The sequence below is a fragment of the Microcebus murinus genome, unplaced genomic scaffold, assembly GCF_040939455.1.
Source record: "Microcebus murinus isolate Inina unplaced genomic scaffold, M.murinus_Inina_mat1.0 scaf007_hap2_Mmur4.0, whole genome shotgun sequence".
Taxonomy (NCBI): Eukaryota; Metazoa; Chordata; class Mammalia; order Primates; family Cheirogaleidae; genus Microcebus; species Microcebus murinus.
Window position 1 is genome coordinate 1175900 of NW_027438953.1, and position 23493 is coordinate 1199392.

Consider the following 23493-nt stretch of genomic DNA (forward strand, 5'->3'; position numbering starts at 1 on the left):
AATGTGGCGCGTGGACACCACGGAGTGCTATTCGGCTGTGAGAAACGGCGGTGAGAGGGCACCTCCCGTGTTCTCCTGGCCGGAGCTGGAACCCGTTCCAGTAAGCCAAGTATCCCAAGAATGGACACAGGAGCACCACGTGCGCGTGCTCACCGGCAAATTGGTAGGAACCCATGGACACCTGAGTGGACGTAGAGGAATCACCTTCATCGGGTGGGGGTCGGGCGGGTGGGGGGAGGGGATGGGCATCCACACCCATTAGGAATGGGGTGGGTGCGCACCGACTGGGGGATGGGCGCACTTGAAGCTCTGACCAGAGGGGGGAGGCGGGGAGAGGGCAATGTACCTGACCTTAACATTGGGACCCCCACCATACGCTGCTAAAGCATGAGAGATAAATGAAGAAGACAACAGGGGGGAGGGGGGCACGGGCAATACATGGAACCCTAACACTTGTACTCCCATAATCTGCTTGAAAAGAGAGAGAAAAGAAAATGCAATAATCGAGGTAAGAGGCATGTTTTTTTTTTTTTTTTTTTTTTTTGGAGACAGAGTCTCCCTTTGTTGCCCTGGCTAGAGTGAGTGCCATGGCGTCAGCCTAGATCACAGCAACCTCAATCTCCTGGGCTCAAGCAATCCTGCTGCCTCAGCCTCCCAAGTAGCTGGGACTACAGGCATGCGCCACCATGCCCGGCTAATTTTTTTCTATATCTATTAGTTGGCCAATTAATTTCTTTCTATTTATAGTAGAGATGGGGTCTCGCTCTTGCTCAGGCTGGTTTCGAACTCCTGACCTCGAGCAATCCGCCCACCTCGGCCTCCCAGAGTGCTAGGATTACAGGTGTGAGCCAGCACGCCCGGCCAAGAGGCATTTAAAAAAAAAAAAAAATGACTCCGAAAAGAAAAGTAAAAGGAGGCCTGTCGAGCACGTCTGGGTGTGACTGTGCATCCCCCAACATCCGGTGCCACCACCAAAGATTCCTACGTGTAGCCCATAGAACGCCAAAATCAACGGGACGAGTTCTGGTCACAACTCCCTCAAAATGACATCCCGGCCTTCTTCTGCAACTCCCTCCCCTCTCAGACTCTCAAGGTTTCCTCCAGCGTGTCGGTTCCCACAGACCAGACCCTTGGTCTGAGACCCGACAGTCCAGGTGCCACGCCTGCTGCCGCGTGGCGGCGGTGCTGCGGCTTGGGGCAAGAGGAGGCCCCACGGAGCGGGCTGGGGCGCCAGGCACCGCGGCGGGCGCTGAGGGTGGGGGTGACACCCCCCCCCCCCCGACTGCCGCCGCGCTCTCCGAATGGGGACAGAACAAGAGGCAAAAAAAAAAAAGCCTACGGCACCCGGTATTCCCAGGCGGTCTCCCATCCAAGTACTAACCAGGCCCGACCCTGCTTAGCTTCCGAGATCAGACGAGATCGGGCGCGTTCAGGGTGGTGTGGCCGTAGACAGCGGAGGGCGCCCCAGCCCCGCTCAAGAAGCCGAGCGTCTCTGCGCTTCCCCGCGCCTCCTCCCGCCCCAGGCCCCGCGCCGGCGCTGACCCACTCGGGGCCGGGCCGGGCTTGTTGAGTTCGCTGGCCGGGTCCCGAGGTCTCCACGGGACTGGGGTGCGGGGCGTGGTGGGCTCGGCGGGGTGGGGGGCTGTCTTCACACACACACAACACACACACACACACACACACACTCACACACACACACACCAGATGCGCCTCCAGCCTCCACGGCTGGACCCGCCAAGGTGGAGACCTCCAGCCGCCCCCCTCTCCTGGCCTCGCCTCCCTCACCTACCCGCCCCCAACCCCAGTGCGCCGCTGCTGACTGCGCATGCGCGGGCGGTCGCCTTTGGCCCCAGGGGCCGCCCTCCAGCACAACCCCTTTCAGCTGCGCCCCCGCCCTGCGTGTGGGCTGCCGCCTATCCGCCCCGGACCAGGGCTGGGGCACAGCGCATAGGGGAGGGGAGCGAGTGTAGGGGCGTCTCTCGGGATGTGTGCCATGGGTGGGGTGTTTTGGGGGGCGCTGGAGAAATCAGTCCCCTCCATCTCCTACCTCTGGAAACCCCCCAAGCCGTTGCAGAACTGCCGGCACCGCTACCGTGGGGGCCGGGACCCTACTCTGTGTCCTCCTGTGGCCCAGTCCAAGGGGCCTGGGCCTGGCCGGGGCCGGATTGGACCCCAACCACCCTGGGGTGTGGACTTGCTAAAACTGGGCGATTAGAGATTTGGTTCCAGCTTCATTGAGGGTCATTTCACTAAGGAAGGCACCGTAAAGACGTTCCTAAGACGTTTGTGAGGGTGGCAACTGAAAGAGAATTTTAAAGCTGACAGAAGAGGCGAGGAAAGGCATAGGAGATTTCCACACCCAGCAAGGAAGCCTTTCCCGAAACGGAAGAAAGAAACGAGCAAACAGAGACACCGGTAGCCCGCCCGGATCAGAGTCTGCTCCTTAGGGCAAGTTCCCTGACCAGATTCACCCGTGGGTCGCGAGCTAGCGGCATTCAGAAGAGCCAGGCCCGCAGCCTACGCAGAAGACACCTGCGCTCGGGTGTCTGTGGCGGCACAATTCACAATTGCAAAGATGTGGAAGCGACCCGAGTGCCCATCGATCCACGAGTGGATTAATAAAATGTGGCGCGTGGACACCACGGAGTGCTATTCGGCTGTGAGAAACGGCGGTGAGAGGGCACCTCCCGTGTTCTCCTGGCCGGAGCTGGAACCCGTTCCAGTAAGCCAAGTATCCCAAGAATGGACCCAGGAGCACCACGTGCGCGTGCTCACCGGCAAATTGGTAGGAACCCATGGACACCTGAGTGGACGTAGAGGAATCACCTTCATCGGGTGGGGGTCGGGCGGGTGGGGGGAGGGGATGGGCATCCACACCCATTAGGAATGGGGTGGGTGCGCACCGACTGGGGGATGGGCGCACTTGAAGCTCTGACCAGAGGGGGGAGGCGGGGAGAGGGCAATGTACCTGACCTTAACATTGGGACCCCCACCATACGCTGCTAAAGCATGAGAGATAAATGAAGAAGACAACAGGGGGGAGGGGGGCACGGGCAATACATGGAACCCTAACACTTGTACTCCCATAATCTGCTTGAAAAGAGAGAGAAAAGAAAATGCAATAATCGAGGTAAGAGGCATGTTTTTTTTTTTTTTTTTTTTTTTTGGAGACAGAGTCTCCCTTTGTTGCCCTGGCTAGAGTGAGTGCCATGGCGTCAGCCTAGATCACAGCAACCTCAATCTCCTGGGCTCAAGCAATCCTGCTGCCTCAGCCTCCCAAGTAGCTGGGACTACAGGCATGCGCCACCATGCCCGGCTAATTTTTTTCTATATCTATTAGTTGGCCAATTAATTTCTTTCTATTTATAGTAGAGATGGGGTCTCGCTCTTGCTCAGGCTGGTTTCGAACTCCTGACCTCGAGCAATCCGCCCACCTCGGCCTCCCAGAGTGCTAGGATTACAGGTGTGAGCCAGCACGCCCGGCCAAGAGGCATTTTAAAAAAAAAAAAAATGACTCCGAAAAGAAAAGTAAAAGGAGGCCTGTCGAGCACGTCTGGGTGTGACTGTGCATCCCCCAACATCCGGTGCCACCACCAAAGATTCCTACGTGTAGCCCATAGAACGCCAAAATCAACGGGACGAGTTCTGGTCACAACTCCCTCAAAATGACATCCCGGCCTTCTTCTGCAACTCCCTCCCCTCTCAGACTCTCAAGGTTTCCTCCAGCGTGTCGGTTCCCACAGACCAGACCCTTGGTCTGAGACCCGACAGTCCAGGTGCCACGCCTGCTGCCGCGTGGCGGCGGTGCTGCGGCTTGGGGCAAGAGGAGGCCCCACGGAGCGGGCTGGGGCGCCAGGCACCGCGGCGGGCGCTGAGGGTGGGGGTGACACCCCCCCCCCCGACTGCCGCCGCGCTCTCCGAATGGGGACAGAACAAGAGGCAAAAAAAAAAAAAGCCTACGGCACCCGGTATTCCCAGGCGGTCTCCCATCCAAGTACTAACCAGGCCCGACCCTGCTTAGCTTCCGAGATCAGACGAGATCGGGCGCGTTCAGGGTGGTATGGCCGTAGACGGCGGAGGGCGCGCCTGCCCCGCTCAAGAAGCCGAGCCTCTCTGCGCTTCCCGCCGCCTCCTCCCGCCCCAGGCCCCGCGCCGGCGCTGACCCACTCGGGGCCGGGCCGGGCTTGTTGAGTTCGCTGGCCGGGTCCCGAGGTCTCCACGGGACTGGGGTGCGGGGCGTGGTGGGCTCGGCGGGGTGGGGGGCTGTCTTCACACACACACAACACACACACACACACACACACACTCACACACACACACACCAGATGCGCCTCCAGCCTCCACGGCTGGACCCGCCAAGGTGGAGACCTCCAGCCGCCCCCCTCTCCTGGCCTCGCCTCCCTCACCTACCCGCCCCCAACCCCAGTGCGCCGCTGCTGACTGCGCATGCGCGGGCGGTCGCCTTTGGCCCCAGGGGCCGCCCTCCAGCACAACCCCTTTCAGCTGCGCCCCCGCCCTGCGTGTGGGCTGCCGCCTATCCGCCCCGGACCAGGGCTGGGGCACAGCGCATAGGGGAGGGGAGCGAGTGTAGGGGCGTCTCTCGGGATGTGTGCCATGGGTGGGGTGTTTTGGGGGGCGCTGGAGAAATCAGTCCCCTCCATCTCCTACCTCTGGAAACCCCCCAAGCCGTTGCAGAACTGCCGGCACCGCTACCGTGGGGGCCGGGACCCTACTCTGTGTCCTCCTGTGGCCCAGTCCAAGGGGCCTGGGCCTGGCCGGGGCCGGATTGGACCCCAACCACCCTGGGGTGTGGACTTGCTAAAACTGGGCGATTAGAGATTTGGTTCCAGCTTCATTGAGGGTCATTTCACTAAGGAAGGCACCGTAAAGACGTTCCTAAGACGTTTGTGAGGGTGGCAACTGAAAGAGAATTTTAAAGCTGACAGAAGAGGCGAGGAAAGGCATAGGAGATTTCCACACCCAGCAAGGAAGCCTTTCCCGAAACGGAAGAAAGAAACGAGCAAACAGAGACACCGGTAGCCCGCCCGGATCAGAGTCTGCTCCTTAGGGCAAGTTCCCTGACCAGATTCACCCGTGGGTCGCGAGCTAGCGGCATTCAGAAGAGCCAGGCCCGCAGCCTACGCAGAAGACACCTGCGCTCGGGTGTCTGTGGCGGCACAATTCACAATTGCAAAGATGTGGAAGCGACCCGAGTGCCCATCGATCCACGAGTGGATTAATAAAATGTGGCGCGTGGACACCACGGAGTGCTATTCGGCTGTGAGAAACGGCGGTGAGAGGGCACCTCCCGTGTTCTCCTGGCCGGAGCTGGAACCCGTTCCAGTAAGCCAAGTATCCCAAGAATGGACCCAGGAGCACCACGTGCGCGTGCTCACCGGCAAATTGGTAGGAACCCATGGACACCTGAGTGGACGTAGAGGAATCACCTTCATCGGGTGGGGGTCGGGCGGGTGGGGGGAGGGGATGGGCATCCACACCCATTAGGAATGGGGTGGGTGCGCACCGACTGGGGGATGGGCGCACTTGAAGCTCTGACCAGAGGGGGGAGGCGGGGAGAGGGCAATGTACCTGACCTTAACATTGGGACCCCCACCATACGCTGCTAAAGCATGAGAGATAAATGAAGAAGACAACAGGGGGGAGGGGGGCACGGGCAATACATGGAACCCTAACACTTGTACTCCCATAATCTGCTTGAAAAGAGAGAGAAAAGAAAATGCAATAATCGAGGTAAGAGGCATGTTTTTTTTTTTTTTTTTTTTTTTTGGAGACAGAGTCTCCCTTTGTTGCCCTGGCTAGAGTGAGTGCCATGGCGTCAGCCTAGATCACAGCAACCTCAATCTCCTGGGCTCAAGCAATCCTGCTGCCTCAGCCTCCCAAGTAGCTGGGACTACAGGCATGCGCCACCATGCCCGGCTAATTTTTTTCTATATCTATTAGTTGGCCAATTAATTTCTTTCTATTTATAGTAGAGATGGGGTCTCGCTCTTGCTCAGGCTGGTTTCGAACTCCTGACCTCGAGCAATCCGCCCACCTCGGCCTCCCAGAGTGCTAGGATTACAGGTGTGAGCCAGCACGCCCGGCCAAGAGGCATTTTAAAAAAAAAAAAAATGACTCCGAAAAGAAAAGTAAAAGGAGGCCTGTCGAGCACGTCTGGGTGTGACTGTGCATCCCCCAACATCCGGTGCCACCACCAAAGATTCCTACGTGTAGCCCATAGAACGCCAAAATCAACGGGACGAGTTCTGGTCACAACTCCCTCAAAATGACATCCCGGCCTTCTTCTGCAACTCCCTCCCCTCTCAGACTCTCAAGGTTTCCTCCAGCGTGTCGGTTCCCACAGACCAGACCCTTGGTCTGAGACCCGACAGTCCAGGTGCCACGCCTGCTGCCGCGTGGCGGCGGTGCTGCGGCTTGGGGCAAGAGGAGGCCCCACGGAGCGGGCTGGGGCGCCAGGCACCGCGGCGGGCGCTGAGGGTGGGGGTGACACCCCCCCCCCGACTGCCGCCGCGCTCTCCGAATGGGGACAGAACAAGAGGCAAAAAAAAAAAAAGCCTACGGCACCCGGTATTCCCAGGCGGTCTCCCATCCAAGTACTAACCAGGCCCGACCCTGCTTAGCTTCCGAGATCAGACGAGATCGGGCGCGTTCAGGGTGGTATGGCCGTAGACGGCGGAGGGCGCGCCTGCCCCGCTCAAGAAGCCGAGCCTCTCTGCGCTTCCCGCCGCCTCCTCCCGCCCCAGGCCCCGCGCCGGCGCTGACCCACTCGGGGCCGGGCCGGGCTTGTTGAGTTCGCTGGCCGGGTCCCGAGGTCTCCACGGGACTGGGGTGCGGGGCGTGGTGGGCTCGGCGGGGTGGGGGGCTGTCTTCACACACACACAACACACACACACACACACACACACTCACACACACACACACCAGATGCGCCTCCAGCCTCCACGGCTGGACCCGCCAAGGTGGAGACCTCCAGCCGCCCCCCTCTCCTGGCCTCGCCTCCCTCACCTACCCGCCCCCAACCCCAGTGCGCCGCTGCTGACTGCGCATGCGCGGGCGGTCGCCTTTGGCCCCAGGGGCCGCCCTCCAGCACAACCCCTTTCAGCTGCGCCCCCGCCCTGCGTGTGGGCTGCCGCCTATCCGCCCCGGACCAGGGCTGGGGCACAGCGCATAGGGGAGGGGAGCGAGTGTAGGGGCGTCTCTCGGGATGTGTGCCATGGGTGGGGTGTTTTGGGGGGCGCTGGAGAAATCAGTCCCCTCCATCTCCTACCTCTGGAAACCCCCCAAGCCGTTGCAGAACTGCCGGCACCGCTACCGTGGGGGCCGGGACCCTACTCTGTGTCCTCCTGTGGCCCAGTCCAAGGGGCCTGGGCCTGGCCGGGGCCGGATTGGACCCCAACCACCCTGGGGTGTGGACTTGCTAAAACTGGGCGATTAGAGATTTGGTTCCAGCTTCATTGAGGGTCATTTCACTAAGGAAGGCACCGTAAAGACGTTCCTAAGACGTTTGTGAGGGTGGCAACTGAAAGAGAATTTTAAAGCTGACAGAAGAGGCGAGGAAAGGCATAGGAGATTTCCACACCCAGCAAGGAAGCCTTTCCCGAAACGGAAGAAAGAAACGAGCAAACAGAGACACCGGTAGCCCGCCCGGATCAGAGTCTGCTCCTTAGGGCAAGTTCCCTGACCAGATTCACCCGTGGGTCGCGAGCTAGCGGCATTCAGAAGAGCCAGGCCCGCAGCCTACGCAGAAGACACCTGCGCTCGGGTGTCTGTGGCGGCACAATTCACAATTGCAAAGATGTGGAAGCGACCCGAGTGCCCATCGATCCACGAGTGGATTAATAAAATGTGGCGCGTGGACACCACGGAGTGCTATTCGGCTGTGAGAAACGGCGGTGAGAGGGCACCTCCCGTGTTCTCCTGGCCGGAGCTGGAACCCGTTCCAGTAAGCCAAGTATCCCAAGAATGGACCCAGGAGCACCACGTGCGCGTGCTCACCGGCAAATTGGTAGGAACCCATGGACACCTGAGTGGACGTAGAGGAATCACCTTCATCGGGTGGGGGTCGGGCGGGTGGGGGGAGGGGATGGGCATCCACACCCATTAGGAATGGGGTGGGTGCGCACCGACTGGGGGATGGGCGCACTTGAAGCTCTGACCAGAGGGGGGAGGCGGGGAGAGGGCAATGTACCTGACCTTAACATTGGGACCCCCACCATACGCTGCTAAAGCATGAGAGATAAATGAAGAAGACAACAGGGGGGAGGGGGGCACGGGCAATACATGGAACCCTAACACTTGTACTCCCATAATCTGCTTGAAAAGAGAGAGAAAAGAAAATGCAATAATCGAGGTAAGAGGCATGTTTTTTTTTTTTTTTTTTTTTTTGGAGACAGAGTCTCCCTTTGTTGCCCTGGCTAGAGTGAGTGCCATGGCGTCAGCCTAGATCACAGCAACCTCAATCTCCTGGGCTCAAGCAATCCTGCTGCCTCAGCCTCCCAAGTAGCTGGGACTACAGGCATGCGCCACCATGCCCGGCTAATTTTTTTCTATATCTATTAGTTGGCCAATTAATTTCTTTCTATTTATAGTAGAGATGGGGTCTCGCTCTTGCTCAGGCTGGTTTCGAACTCCTGACCTCGAGCAATCCGCCCACCTCGGCCTCCCAGAGTGCTAGGATTACAGGTGTGAGCCAGCACGCCCGGCCAAGAGGCATTTAAAAAAAAAAAAAAATGACTCCGAAAAGAAAAGTAAAAGGAGGCCTGTCGAGCACGTCTGGGTGTGACTGTGCATCCCCCAACATCCGGTGCCACCACCAAAGATTCCTACGTGTAGCCCATAGAACGCCAAAATCAACGGGACGAGTTCTGGTCACAACTCCCTCAAAATGACATCCCGGCCTTCTTCTGCAACTCCCTCCCCTCTCAGACTCTCAAGGTTTCCTCCAGCGTGTCGGTTCCCACAGACCAGACCCTTGGTCTGAGACCCGACAGTCCAGGTGCCACGCCTGCTGCCGCGTGGCGGCGGTGCTGCGGCTTGGGGCAAGAGGAGGCCCCACGGAGCGGGCTGGGGCGCCAGGCACCGCGGCGGGCGCTGAGGGTGGGGGTGACACCCCCCCCCCCGACTGCCGCCGCGCTCTCCGAATGGGGACAGAACAAGAGGCAAAAAAAAAAAAAGCCTACGGCACCCGGTATTCCCAGGCGGTCTCCCATCCAAGTACTAACCAGGCCCGACCCTGCTTAGCTTCCGAGATCAGACGAGATCGGGCGCGTTCAGGGTGGTGTGGCCGTAGACAGCGGAGGGCGCCCCAGCCCCGCTCAAGAAGCCGAGCGTCTCTGCGCTTCCCCGCGCCTCCTCCCGCCCCAGGCCCCGCGCCGGCGCTGACCCACTCGGGGCCGGGCCGGGCTTGTTGAGTTCGCTGGCCGGGTCCCGAGGTCTCCACGGGACTGGGGTGCGGGGCGTGGTGGGCTCGGCGGGGTGGGGGGCTGTCTTCACACACACACAACACACACACACACACACACACTCACACACACACACACCAGATGCGCCTCCAGCCTCCACGGCTGGACCCGCCAAGGTGGAGACCTCCAGCCGCCCCCCTCTCCTGGCCTCGCCTCCCTCACCTACCCGCCCCCAACCCCAGTGCGCCGCTGCTGACTGCGCATGCGCGGGCGGTCGCCTTTGGCCCCAGGGGCCGCCCTCCAGCACAACCCCTTTCAGCTACGCCCCCGCCCTGCGTGTGGGCTGCCGCCTATCCGCCCCGGACCAGGGCTGGGGCACAGCGCATAGGGGAGGGGAGCGAGTGTAGGGGCGTCTCTCGGGATGTGTGCCATGGGTGGGGTGTTTTGGGGGGCGCTGGAGAAATCAGTCCCCTCCATCTCCTACCTCTGGAAACCCCCCAAGCCGTTGCAGAATTGCCGGCACCGCTACCGTGGGGGCCGGGACCCTACTCTGTGTCCTCCTGTGGCCCAGTCCAAGGGGCCTGGGCCTGGCCGGGGCCGGATTGGACCCCAACCACCCTGGGGTGTGGACTTGCTAAAACTGGGCGATTAGAGATTTGGTTCCAGCTTCATTGAGGGTCATTTCACTAAGGAAGGCACCGTAAAGACGTTCCTAAGACGTTTGTGAGGGTGGCAACTGAAAGAGAATTTTAAAGCTGACAGAAGAGGCGAGGAAAGGCATAGGAGATTTCCACACCCAGCAAGGAAGCCTTTCCCGAAACGGAAGAAAGAAACGAGCAAACAGAGACACCGGTAGCCCGCCCGGATCAGAGTCTGCTCCTTAGGGCAAGTTCCCTGACCAGATTCACCCGTGGGTCGCGAGCTAGCGGCATTCAGAAGAGCCAGGCCCGCAGCCTACGCAGAAGACACCTGCGCTCGGGTGTCTGTGGCGGCACAATTCACAATTGCAAAGATGTGGAAGCGACCCGAGTGCCCATCGATCCACGAGTGGATTAATAAAATGTGGCGCGTGGACACCACGGAGTGCTATTCGGCTGTGAGAAACGGCGGTGAGAGGGCACCTCCCGTGTTCTCCTGGCCGGAGCTGGAACCCGTTCCAGTAAGCCAAGTATCCCAAGAATGGACACAGGAGCACCACGTGCGCGTGCTCACCGGCAAATTGGTAGGAACCCATGGACACCTGAGTGGACGTAGAGGAATCACCTTCATCGGGTGGGGGTCGGGCGGGTGGGGGGAGGGGATGGGCATCCACACCCATTAGGAATGGGGTGGGTGCGCACCGACTGGGGGATGGGCGCACTTGAAGCTCTGACCAGAGGGGGGAGGCGGGGAGAGGGCAATGTACCTGACCTTAACATTGGGACCCCCACCATACGCTGCTAAAGCATGAGAGATAAATGAAGAAGACAACAGGGGGGAGGGGGGCACGGGCAATACATGGAACCCTAACACTTGTACTCCCATAATCTGCTTGAAAAGAGAGAGAAAAGAAAATGCAATAATCGAGGTAAGAGGCATGTTTTTTTTTTTTTTTTTTTTTTTGGAGACAGAGTCTCCCTTTGTTGCCCTGGCTAGAGTGAGTGCCATGGCGTCAGCCTAGCTCACAGCAACCTCAATCTCCTGGGCTCAAGCAATCCTGCTGCCTCAGCCTCCCAAGTAGCTGGGACTACAGGCATGCGCCACCATGCCCGGCTAATTTTTTTCTATATCTATTAGTTGGCCAATTAATTTCTTTCTATTTATAGTAGAGATGGGGTCTCGCTCTTGCTCAGGCTGGTTTCGAACTCCTGACCTCGAGCAATCCGCCCACCTCGGCCTCCCAGAGTGCTAGGATTACAGGTGTGAGCCAGCACGCCCGGCCAAGAGGCATTTTAAAAAAAAAAAAAATGACTCCGAAAAGAAAAGTAAAAGGAGGCCTGTCGAGCACGTCTGGGTGTGACTGTGCATCCCCCAACATCCGGTGCCACCACCAAAGATTCCTACGTGTAGCCCATAGAACGCCAAAATCAACGGGACGAGTTCTGGTCACAACTCCCTCAAAATGACATCCCGGCCTTCTTCTGCAACTCCCTCCCCTCTCAGACTCTCAAGGTTTCCTCCAGCGTGTCGGTTCCCACAGACCAGACCCTTGGTCTGAGACCCGACAGTCCAGGTGCCACGCCTGCTGCCGCGTGGCGGCGGTGCTGCGGCTTGGGGCAAGAGGAGGCCCCACGGAGCGGGCTGGGGCGCCAGGCACCGCGGCGGGCGCTGAGGGTGGGGGTGACACCCCCCCCCCCCGACTGCCGCCGCGCTCTCCGAATGGGGACAGAACAAGAGGCAAAAAAAAAAAAAAGCCTACGGCACCCGGTATTCCCAGGCGGTCTCCCATCCAAGTACTAACCAGGCCCGACCCTGCTTAGCTTCCGAGATCAGACGAGATCGGGCGCGTTCAGGGTGGTGTGGCCGTAGACAGCGGAGGGCGCCCCAGCCCCGCTCAAGAAGCCGAGCGTCTCTGCGCTTCCCCGCGCCTCCTCCCGCCCCAGGCCCCGCGCCGGCGCTGACCCACTCGGGGCCGGGCCGGGCTTGTTGAGTTCGCTGGCCGGGTCCCGAGGTCTCCACGGGACTGGGGTGCGGGGCGTGGTGGGCTCGGCGGGGTGGGGGGCTGTCTTCACACACACACAACACACACACACACACACACACTCACACACACACACACCAGATGCGCCTCCAGCCTCCACGGCTGGACCCGCCAAGGTGGAGACCTCCAGCCGCCCCCCTCTCCTGGCCTCGCCTCCCTCACCTACCCGCCCCCAACCCCAGTGCGCCGCTGCTGACTGCGCATGCGCGGGCGGTCGCCTTTGGCCCCAGGGGCCGCCCTCCAGCACAACCCCTTTCAGCTGCGCCCCCGCCCTGCGTGTGGGCTGCCGCCTATCCGCCCCGGACCAGGGCTGGGGCACAGCGCATAGGGGAGGGGAGCGAGTGTAGGGGCGTCTCTCGGGATGTGTGCCATGGGTGGGGTGTTTTGGGGGGCGCTGGAGAAATCAGTCCCCTCCATCTCCTACCTCTGGAAACCCCCCAAGCCGTTGCAGAACTGCCGGCACCGCTACCGTGGGGGCCGGGACCCTACTCTGTGTCCTCCTGTGGCCCAGTCCAAGGGGCCTGGGCCTGGCCGGGGCCGGATTGGACCCCAACCACCCTGGGGTGTGGACTTGCTAAAACTGGGCGATTAGAGATTTGGTTCCAGCTTCATTGAGGGTCATTTCACTAAGGAAGGCACCGTAAAGACGTTCCTAAGACGTTTGTGAGGGTGGCAACTGAAAGAGAATTTTAAAGCTGACAGAAGAGGCGAGGAAAGGCATAGGAGATTTCCACACCCAGCAAGGAAGCCTTTCCCGAAACGGAAGAAAGAAACGAGCAAACAGAGACACCGGTAGCCCGCCCGGATCAGAGTCTGCTCCTTAGGGCAAGTTCCCTGACCAGATTCACCCGTGGGTCGCGAGCTAGCGGCATTCAGAAGAGCCAGGCCCGCAGCCTACGCAGAAGACACCTGCGCTCGGGTGTCTGTGGCGGCACAATTCACAATTGCAAAGATGTGGAAGCGACCCGAGTGCCCATCGATCCACGAGTGGATTAATAAAATGTGGCGCGTGGACACCACGGAGTGCTATTCGGCTGTGAGAAACGGCGGTGAGAGGGCACCTCCCGTGTTCTCCTGGCCGGAGCTGGAACCCGTTCCAGTAAGCCAAGTATCCCAAGAATGGACCCAGGAGCACCACGTGCGCGTGCTCACCGGCAAATTGGTAGGAACCCATGGACACCTGAGTGGACGTAGAGGAATCACCTTCATCGGGTGGGGGTCGGGCGGGTGGGGGGAGGGGATGGGCATCCACACCCATTAGGAATGGGGTGGGTGCGCACCGACTGGGGGATGGGCGCACTTGAAGCTCTGACCAGAGGGGGGAGGCGGGGAGAGGGCAATGTACCTGACCTTAACATTGGGACCCCCACCATACGCTGCTAAAGCATGAGAGATAAATGAAGAAGACAACAGGGGGGAGGGGGGCACGGGCAATACATGGAACCCTAACACTTGTACTCCCATAATCTGCTTGAAAAGAGAGAGAAAAGAAAATGCAATAATCGAGGTAAGAGGCATGTTTTTTTTTTTTTTTTTTTTTTTTGGAGACAGAGTCTCCCTTTGTTGCCCTGGCTAGAGTGAGTGCCATGGCGTCAGCCTAGATCACAGCAACCTCAATCTCCTGGGCTCAAGCAATCCTGCTGCCTCAGCCTCCCAAGTAGCTGGGACTACAGGCATGCGCCACCATGCCCGGCTAATTTTTTTCTATATCTATTAGTTGGCCAATTAATTTCTTTCTATTTATAGTAGAGATGGGGTCTCGCTCTTGCTCAGGCTGGTTTCGAACTCCTGACCTCGAGCAATCCGCCCACCTCGGCCTCCCAGAGTGCTAGGATTACAGGTGTGAGCCAGCACGCCCGGCCAAGAGGCATTTAAAAAAAAAAAAAAATGACTCCGAAAAGAAAAGTAAAAGGAGGCCTGTCGAGCACGTCTGGGTGTGACTGTGCATCCCCCAACATCCGGTGCCACCACCAAAGATTCCTACGTGTAGCCCATAGAACGCCAAAATCAACGGGACGAGTTCTGGTCACAACTCCCTCAAAATGACATCCCGGCCTTCTTCTGCAACTCCCTCCCCTCTCAGACTCTCAAGGTTTCCTCCAGCGTGTCGGTTCCCACAGACCAGACCCTTGGTCTGAGACCCGACAGTCCAGGTGCCACGCCTGCTGCCGCGTGGCGGCGGTGCTGCGGCTTGGGGCAAGAGGAGGCCCCACGGAGCGGGCTGGGGCGCCAGGCACCGCGGCGGGCGCTGAGGGTGGGGGTGACACCCCCCCCCCCGACTGCCGCCGCGCTCTCCGAATGGGGACAGAACAAGAGGCAAAAAAAAAAAAAGCCTACGGCACCCGGTATTCCCAGGCGGTCTCCCATCCAAGTACTAACCAGGCCCGACCCTGCTTAGCTTCCGAGATCAGACGAGATCGGGCGCGTTCAGGGTGGTGTGGCCGTAGACAGCGGAGGGCGCCCCAGCCCCGCTCAAGAAGCCGAGCGTCTCTGCGCTTCCCCGCGCCTCCTCCCGCCCCAGGCCCCGCGCCGGCGCTGACCCACTCGGGGCCGGGCCGGGCTTGTTGAGTTCGCTGGCCGGGTCCCGAGGTCTCCACGGGACTGGGGTGCGGGGCGTGGTGGGCTCGGCGGGGTGGGGGGCTGTCTTCACACACACACAACACACACACACACACACACACTCACACACACACACACCAGATGCGCCTCCAGCCTCCACGGCTGGACCCGCCAAGGTGGAGACCTCCAGCCGCCCCCCTCTCCTGGCCTCGCCTCCCTCACCTACCCGCCCCCAACCCCAGTGCGCCGCTGCTGACTGCGCATGCGCGGGCGGTCGCCTTTGGCCCCAGGGGCCGCCCTCCAGCACAACCCCTTTCAGCTACGCCCCCGCCCTGCGTGTGGGCTGCCGCCTATCCGCCCCGGACCAGGGCTGGGGCACAGCGCATAGGGGAGGGGAGCGAGTGTAGGGGCGTCTCTCGGGATGTGTGCCATGGGTGGGGTGTTTTGGGGGGCGCTGGAGAAATCAGTCCCCTCCATCTCCTACCTCTGGAAACCCCCCAAGCCGTTGCAGAATTGCCGGCACCGCTACCGTGGGGGCCGGGACCCTACTCTGTGTCCTCCTGTGGCCCAGTCCAAGGGGCCTGGGCCTGGCCGGGGCCGGATTGGACCCCAACCACCCTGGGGTGTGGACTTGCTAAAACTGGGCGATTAGAGATTTGGTTCCAGCTTCATTGAGGGTCATTTCACTAAGGAAGGCACCGTAAAGACGTTCCTAAGACGTTTGTGAGGGTGGCAACTGAAAGAGAATTTTAAAGCTGACAGAAGAGGCGAGGAAAGGCATAGGAGATTTCCACACCCAGCAAGGAAGCCTTTCCCGAAACGGAAGAAAGAAACGAGCAAACAGAGACACCGGTAGCCCGCCCGGATCAGAGTCTGCTCCTTAGGGCAAGTTCCCTGACCAGATTCACCCGTGGGTCGCGAGCTAGCGGCATTCAGAAGAGCCAGGCCCGCAGCCTACGCAGAAGACACCTGCGCTCGGGTGTCTGTGGCGGCACAATTCACAATTGCAAAGATGTGGAAGCGACCCGAGTGCCCATCGATCCACGAGTGGATTAATAAAATGTGGCGCGTGGACACCACGGAGTGCTATTCGGCTGTGAGAAACGGCGGTGAGAGGGCACCTCCCGTGTTCTCCTGGCCGGAGCTGGAACCCGTTCCAGTAAGCCAAGTATCCCAAGAATGGACACAGGAGCACCACGTGCGCGTGCTCACCGGCAAATTGGTAGGAACCCATGGACACCTGAGTGGACGTAGAGGAATCACCTTCATCGGGTGGGGGTCGGGCGGGTGGGGGGAGGGGATGGGCATCCACACCCATTAGGAATGGGGTGGGTGCGCACCGACTGGGGGATGGGCGCACTTGAAGCTCTGACCAGAGGGGGGAGGCGGGGAGAGGGCAATGTACCTGACCTTAACATTGGGACCCCCACCATACGCTGCTAAAGCATGAGAGATAAATGAAGAAGACAACAGGGGGGAGGGGGGCACGGGCAATACATGGAACCCTAACACTTGTACTCCCATAATCTGCTTGAAAAGAGAGAGAAAAGAAAATGCAATAATCGAGGTAAGAGGCATGTTTTTTTTTTTTTTTTTTTTTTGGAGACAGAGTCTCCCTTTGTTGCCCTGGCTAGAGTGAGTGCCATGGCGTCAGCCTAGCTCACAGCAACCTCAATCTCCTGGGCTCAAGCAATCCTGCTGCCTCAGCCTCCCAAGTAGCTGGGACTACAGGCATGCGCCACCATGCCCGGCTAATTTTTTTCTATATCTATTAGTTGGCCAATTAATTTCTTTCTATTTATAGTAGAGATGGGGTCTCGCTCTTGCTCAGGCTGGTTTCGAACTCCTGACCTCGAGCAATCCGCCCACCTCGGCCTCCCAGAGTGCTAGGATTACAGGTGTGAGCCAGCACGCCCGGCCAAGAGGCATTTTAAAAAAAAAAAAAATGACTCCGAAAAGAAAAGTAAAAGGAGGCCTGTCGAGCACGTCTGGGTGTGACTGTGCATCCCCCAACATCCGGTGCCACCACCAAAGATTCCTACGTGTAGCCCATAGAACGCCAAAATCAACGGGACGAGTTCTGGTCACAACTCCCTCAAAATGACATCCCGGCCTTCTTCTGCAACTCCCTCCCCTCTCAGACTCTCAAGGTTTCCTCCAGCGTGTCGGTTCCCACAGACCAGACCCTTGGTCTGAGACCCGACAGTCCAGGTGCCACGCCTGCTGCCGCGTGGCGGCGGTGCTGCGGCTTGGGGCAAGAGGAGGCCCCACGGAGCGGGCTGGGGCGCCAGGCACCGCGGCGGGCGCTGAGGGTGGGGGTGACACCCCCCCCCCCCGACTGCCGCCGCGCTCTCCGAATGGGGACAGAACAAGAGGCAAAAAAAAAAAAAGCCTACGGCACCCGGTATTCCCAGGCGGTCTCCCATCCAAGTACTAACCAGGCCCGACCCTGCTTAGCTTCCGAGATCAGACGAGATCGGGCGCGTTCAGGGTGGTGTGGCCGTAGACAGCGGAGGGCGCCCCAGCCCCGCTCAAGAAGCCGAGCGTCTCTGCGCTTCCCCGCGCCTCCTCCCGCCCCAGGCCCCGCGCCGGCGCTGACCCACTCGGGGCCGGGCCGGGCTTGTTGAGTTCGCTGGCCGGGTCCCGAGGTCTCCACGGGACTGGGGTGCGGGGCGTGGTGGGCTCGGCGGGGTGGGGGGCTGTCTTCACACACACACAACACACACACACACACACACACTCACACACACACACACCAGATGCGCCTCCAGCCTCCACGGCTGGACCCGCCAAGGTGGAGACCTCCAGCCGCCCCCCTCTCCTGGCCTCGCCTCCCTCACCTACCCGCCCCCAACCCCAGTGCGCCGCTGCTGACTGCGCATGCGCGGGCGGTCGCCTTTGGCCCCAGGGGCCGCCCTCCAGCACAACCCCTTTCAGCTGCGCCCCCGCCCTGCGTGTGGGCTGCCGCCTATCCGCCCCGGACCAGGGCTGGGGCACAGCGCATAGGGGAGGGGAGCGAGTGTAGGGGCGTCTCTCGGGATGTGTGCCATGGGTGGGGTGTTTTGGGGGGCGCTGGAGAAATCAGTCCCCTCCATCTCCTACCTCTGGAAACCCCCCAAGCCGTTGCAGAACTGCCGGCACCGCTACCGTGGGGGCCGGGACCCTACTCTGTGTCCTCCTGTGGCCCAGTCCAAGGGGCCTGGGCCTGGCCGGGGCCGGATTGGACCCCAACCACCCTGGGGTGTGGACTTGCTAAAACTGGGCGATTAGAGATTTGGTTCCAGCTTCATTGAGGGTCATTTCACTAAGGAAGGCACCGTAAAGACGTTCCTAAGACGTTTGTGAGGGTGGCAACTGAAAGAGAATTTTAAAGCTGACAGAAGAGGCGAGGAAAGGCATAGGAGATTTCCACACCCAGCAAGGAAGCCTTTCCCGAAACGGAAGAAAGAAACGAGCAAACAGAGACACCGGTAGCCCGCCCGGATCAGAGTCTGCTCCTTAGGGCAAGTTCCCTGACCAGATTCACCCGTGGGTCGCGAGCTAGCGGCATTCAGAAGAGCCAGGCCCGCAGCCTACGCAGAAGACACCTGCGCTCGGGTGTCTGTGGCGGCACAATTCACAATTGCAAAGATGTGGAAGCGACCCGAGTGCCCATCGATCCACGAGTGGATTAATAAAATGTGGCGCGTGGACACCACGGAGTGCTATTCGGCTGTGAGAAACGGCGGTGAGAGGGCACCTCCCGTGTTCTCCTGGCCGGAGCTGGAACCCGTTCCAGTAAGCCAAGTATCCCAAGAATGGACACAGGAGCACCACGTGCGCGTGCTCACCGGCAAATTGGTAGGAACCCATGGACACCTGAGTGGACGTAGAGGAATCACCTTCATCGGGTGGGGGTCGGGCGGGTGGGGGGAGGGGATGGGCATCCACACCCATTAGGAATGGGGTGGGTGCGCACCGACTGGGGGATGGGCGCACTTGAAGCTCTGACCAGAGGGGGGAGGCGGGGAGAGGGCAATGTACCTGACCTTAACATTGGGACCCCCACCATACGCTGCTAAAGCATGAGAGATAAATGAAGAAGACAACAGGGGGGAGGGGGGCACGGGCAATACATGGAACCCTAACACTTGTACTCCCATAATCTGCTTGAAAAGAGAGAGAAAAGAAAATGCAATAATCGAGGTAAGAGGCATGTTTTTTTTTTTTTTTTTTTTTGGAGACAGAGTCTCCCTTTGTTGCCCTGGCTAGAGTGAGTGCCATGGCGTCAGCCTAGATCACAGCAACCTCAATCTCCTGGGCTCAAGCAATCCTGCTGCCTCAGCCTCCCAAGTAGCTGGGACTACAGGCATGCGCCACCATGCCCGGCTAATTTTTTTCTATATCTATTAGTTGGCCAATTAATTTCTTTCTATTTATAGTAGAGATGGGGTCTCGCTCTTGCTCAGGCTGGTTTCGAACTCCTGACCTCGAGCAATCCGCCCACCTCGGCCTCCCAGAGTGCTAGGATTACAGGTGTGAGCCAGCACGCCCGGCCAAGAGGCATTTTAAAAAAAAAAAAAATGACTCCGAAAAGAAAAGTAAAAGGAGGCCTGTCGAGCACGTCTGGGTGTGACTGTGCATCCCCCAACATCCGGTGCCACCACCAAAGATTCCTACGTGTAGCCCATAGAACGCCAAAATCAACGGGACGAGTTCTGGTCACAACTCCCTCAAAATGACATCCCGGCCTTCTTCTGCAACTCCCTCCCCTCTCAGACTCTCAAGGTTTCCTCCAGCGTGTCGGTTCCCACAGACCAGACCCTTGGTCTGAGACCCGACAGTCCAGGTGCCACGCCTGCTGCCGCGTGGCGGCGGTGCTGCGGCTTGGGGCAAGAGGAGGCCCCACGGAGCGGGCTGGGGCGCCAGGCACCGCGGCGGGCGCTGAGGGTGGGGGTGACACCCCCCCCCGACTGCCGCCGCGCTCTCCGAATGGGGACAGAACAAGAGGCAAAAAAAAAAAAAGCCTACGGCACCCGGTATTCCCAGGCGGTCTCCCATCCAAGTACTAACCAGGCCCGACCCTGCTTAGCTTCCGAGATCAGACGAGATCGGGCGCGTTCAGGGTGGTGTGGCCGTAGACAGCGGAGGGCGCCCCAGCCCCGCTCAAGAAGCCGAGCGTCTCTGCGCTTCCCCGCGCCTCCTCCCGCCCCAGGCCCCGCGCCGGCGCTGACCCACTCGGGGCCGGGCCGGGCTTGTTGAGTTCGCTGGCCGGGTCCCGAGGTCTCCACGGGACTGGGGTGCGGGGCGTGGTGGGCTCGGCGGGGTGGGGGGCTGTCTTCACACACACACAACACACACACACACACACACACACTCACACACACACACACCAGATGCGCCTCCAGCCTCCACGGCTGGACCCGCCAAGGTGGAGACCTCCAGCCGCCCCCCTCTCCTGGCCTCGCCTCCCTCACCTACCCGCCCCCAACCCCAGTGCACCGCTGCTGACTGCGCATGCGCGGGCGGTCGCCTTTGGCCCCAGGGGCCGCCCTCCAGCACAACCCCTTTCAGCTGCGCCCCCGCCCTGCGTGTGGGCTGCCGCCTATCCGCCCCGGACCAGGGCTGGGGCACAGCGCGTAGGGGAGGGGAGCGAGTGTAGGGGCGTCTCTCGGGATGTGTGCCATGGGTGGGGTGTTTTGGGGGGCGCTGGAGAAATCAGTCCCCTCCATCTCCTACCTCTGGAAACCCCCCAAGCCGTTGCAGAACTGCCGGCACCGCTACCGTGGGGGCCGGGACCCTACTCTGTGTCCTCCTGTGGCCCAGTCCAAGGGGCCTGGGCCTGGCCGGGGCCGGATTGGACCCCAACCACCCTGGGGTGTGGACTTGCTAAAACTGGGCGATTAGAGATTTGGTTCCAGCTTCATTGAGGGTCATTTCACTAAGGAAGGCACCGTAAAGACGTTCCTAAGACGTTTGTGAGGGTGGCAACTGAAAGAGAATTTTAAAGCTGACAGAAGAGGCGAGGAAAGGCATAGGAGATTTCCACACCCAGCAAGGAAGCCTTTCCCGAAACGGAAGAAAGAAACGAGCAAACAGAGACACCGGTAGCCCGCCCGGATCAGAGTCTGCTCCTTAGGGCAAGTTCCCTGACCAGATTCACCCGTGGGTCGCGAGCTAGCGGCATTCAGAAGAGCCAGGCCCGCAGCCTACGCAGAAGACACCTGCGCTCGGGTGTCTGTGGCGGCACAATTCACAATTGCAAAGATGTGGAAGCGACCCGAGTGCCCATCGATCCACGAGTGGATTAATAAAATGTGGCGCGTGGACACCACGGAGTGCTATTCGGCTGTGAGAAACGGCGGTGAGAGGGCACCTCCCGTGTTCTCCTGGCCGGAGCTGGAACCCGTTCCAGTAAGCCAAGTATCCCAAGAATGGACACAGGAGCACCACGTGCGCGTGCTCACCGGCAAATTGGTAGGAACCCATGGACACCTGAGTGGACGTAGAGGAATCACCTTCATCGGGTGGGGGTCGGGCGGGTGGGGGGAGGGGATGGGCATCCACACCCATTAGGAATGGGGTGGGTGCGCACCGACTGGGGGATGGGCGCACTTGAAGCTCTGACCAGAGGGGGGAGGCGGGGAGAGGGCAATGTACCTGACCTTAACATTGGGACCCCCACCATACGCTGCTAAAGCATGAGAGATAAATGAAGAAGACAACAGGGGGGAGGGGGGCACGGGCAATACATGGAACCCTAACACTTGTACTCCCATAATCTGCTTGAAAAGAGAGAGAAAAGAAAATGCAATAATCGAGGTAAGAGGCATGTTTTTTTTTTTTTTTTTTTTTTGGAGACAGAGTCTCCCTTTGTTGCCCTGGCTAGAGTGAGTGCCATGGCGTCAGCCTAGCTCACAGCAACCTCAATCTCCTGGGCTCAAGCAATCCTGCTGCCTCAGCCTCCCAAGTAGCTGGGACTACAGGCATGCGCCACCATGCCCGGCTAATTTTTTTCTATATCTATTAGTTGGCCAATTAATTTCTTTCTATTTATAGTAGAGATGGGGTCTCGCTCTTGCTCAGGCTGGTTTCGAACTCCTGACCTCGAGCAATCCGCCCACCTCGGCCTCCCAGAGTGCTAGGATTACAGGTGTGAGCCAGCACGCCCGGCCAAGAGGCATTTTAAAAAAAAAAAAAATGACTCCGAAAAGAAAAGTAAAAGGAGGCCTGTCGAGCACGTCTGGGTGTGACTGTGCATCCCCCAACATCCGGTGCCACCACCAAAGATTCCTACGTGTAGCCCATAGAACGCCAAAATCAACGGGACGAGTTCTGGTCACAACTCCCTCAAAATGACATCCCGGCCTTCTTCTGCAACTCCCTCCCCTCTCAGACTCTCAAGGTTTCCTCCAGCGTGTCGGTTCCCACAGACCAGACCCTTGGTCTGAGACCCGACAGTCCAGGTGCCACGCCTGCTGCCGCGTGGCGGCGGTGCTGCGGCTTGGGGCAAGAGGAGGCCCCACGGAGCGGGCTGGGGCGCCAGGCACCGCGGCGGGCGCTGAGGGTGGGGGTGACACCCCCCCCCCCCCGACTGCCGCCGCGCTCTCCGAATGGGGACAGAACAAGAGGCAAAAAAAAAAAAAGCCTACGGCACCCGGTATTCCCAGGCGGTCTCCCATCCAAGTACTAACCAGGCCCGACCCTGCTTAGCTTCCGAGATCAGACGAGATCGGGCGCGTTCAGGGTGGTGTGGCCGTAGACAGCGGAGGGCGCCCCAGCCCCGCTCAAGAAGCCGAGCGTCTCTGCGCTTCCCCGCGCCTCCTCCCGCCCCAGGCCCCGCGCCGGCGCTGACCCACTCGGGGCCGGGCCGGGCTTGTTGAGTTCGCTGGCCGGGTCCCGAGGTCTCCACGGGACTGGGGTGCGGGGCGTGGTGGGCTCGGCGGGGTGGGGGGCTGTCTTCACACACACACAACACACACACACACACACACACTCACACACACACACACCAGATGCGCCTCCAGCCTCCACGGCTGGACCCGCCAAGGTGGAGACCTCCAGCCGCCCCCCTCTCCTGGCCTCGCCTCCCTCACCTACCCGCCCCCAACCCCAGTGCGCCGCTGCTGACTGCGCATGCGCGGGCGGTCGCCTTTGGCCCCAGGGGCCGCCCTCCAGCACAACCCCTTTCAGCTGCGCCCCCGCCCTGCGTGTGGGCTGCCGCCTATCCGCCCCGGACCAGGGCTGGGGCACAGCGCATAGGGGAGGGGAGCGAGTGTAGGGGCGTCTCTCGGGATGTGTGCCATGGGTGGGGTGTTTTGGGGGGCGCTGGAGAAATCAGTCCCCTCCATCTCCTACCTCTGGAAACCCCCCAAGCCGTTGCAGAACTGCCGGCACCGCTACCGTGGGGGCCGGGACCCTACTCTGTGTCCTCCTGTGGCCCAGTCCAAGGGGCCTGGGCCTGGCCGGGGCCGGATTGGACCCCAACCACCCTGGGGTGTGGACTTGCTAAAACTGGGCGATTAGAGATTTGGTTCCAGCTTCATTGAGGGTCATTTCACTAAGGAAGGCACCGTAAAGACGTTCCTAAGACGTTTGTGAGGGTGGCAACTGAAAGAGAATTTTAAAGCTGACAGAAGAGGCGAGGAAAGGCATAGGAGATTTCCACACCCAGCAAGGAAGCCTTTCCCGAAACGGAAGAAAGAAACGAGCAAACAGAGACACCGGTAGCCCGCCCGGATCAGAGTCTGCTCCTTAGGGCAAGTTCCCTGACCAGATTCACCCGTGGGTCGCGAGCTAGCGGCATTCAGAAGAGCCAGGCCCGCAGCCTACGCAGAAGACACCTGCGCTCGG

General features: G+C 60.0%; 9 non-coding genes across 9 annotated transcripts; all 9 read right to left on the bottom strand.

Annotated features, from left to right (window-relative positions):
• Window positions 1-1332: 1332 nt before the first annotated feature.
• Window positions 1333-1451, bottom strand: LOC142866748 (5S ribosomal RNA). Its single transcript, XR_012916578.1, has one exon. It is a non-coding gene; the product is annotated as a 5S ribosomal RNA (ribosomal RNA).
• Window positions 1452-3953: 2502 nt separating this feature from the next.
• On the bottom strand, window positions 3954-4072 carry LOC142866720 (5S ribosomal RNA). The gene has a single exon (XR_012916550.1). It is a non-coding gene; the product is annotated as a 5S ribosomal RNA (ribosomal RNA).
• Window positions 4073-6573: 2501 nt separating this feature from the next.
• LOC142866833 (5S ribosomal RNA) lies at window positions 6574-6692 on the bottom strand. Its single transcript, XR_012916662.1, has one exon. It is a non-coding gene; the product is annotated as a 5S ribosomal RNA (ribosomal RNA).
• A 2501-nt stretch (window positions 6693-9193) lies between these two features.
• Window positions 9194-9312, bottom strand: LOC142866759 (5S ribosomal RNA). Its single transcript, XR_012916589.1, has one exon. It is a non-coding gene; the product is annotated as a 5S ribosomal RNA (ribosomal RNA).
• Window positions 9313-11813: 2501 nt separating this feature from the next.
• On the bottom strand, window positions 11814-11932 carry LOC142866770 (5S ribosomal RNA). The gene has a single exon (XR_012916600.1). It is a non-coding gene; the product is annotated as a 5S ribosomal RNA (ribosomal RNA).
• A 2500-nt stretch (window positions 11933-14432) lies between these two features.
• On the bottom strand, window positions 14433-14551 carry LOC142866782 (5S ribosomal RNA). Its single transcript, XR_012916611.1, has one exon. It is a non-coding gene; the product is annotated as a 5S ribosomal RNA (ribosomal RNA).
• Window positions 14552-17050: 2499 nt separating this feature from the next.
• On the bottom strand, window positions 17051-17169 carry LOC142866793 (5S ribosomal RNA). The gene has a single exon (XR_012916623.1). It is a non-coding gene; the product is annotated as a 5S ribosomal RNA (ribosomal RNA).
• Window positions 17170-19664: 2495 nt separating this feature from the next.
• Window positions 19665-19783, bottom strand: LOC142866804 (5S ribosomal RNA). The gene has a single exon (XR_012916634.1). It is a non-coding gene; the product is annotated as a 5S ribosomal RNA (ribosomal RNA).
• A 2502-nt stretch (window positions 19784-22285) lies between these two features.
• On the bottom strand, window positions 22286-22404 carry LOC142866815 (5S ribosomal RNA). Its single transcript, XR_012916645.1, has one exon. It is a non-coding gene; the product is annotated as a 5S ribosomal RNA (ribosomal RNA).
• Window positions 22405-23493: the final 1089 nt, after the last annotated feature.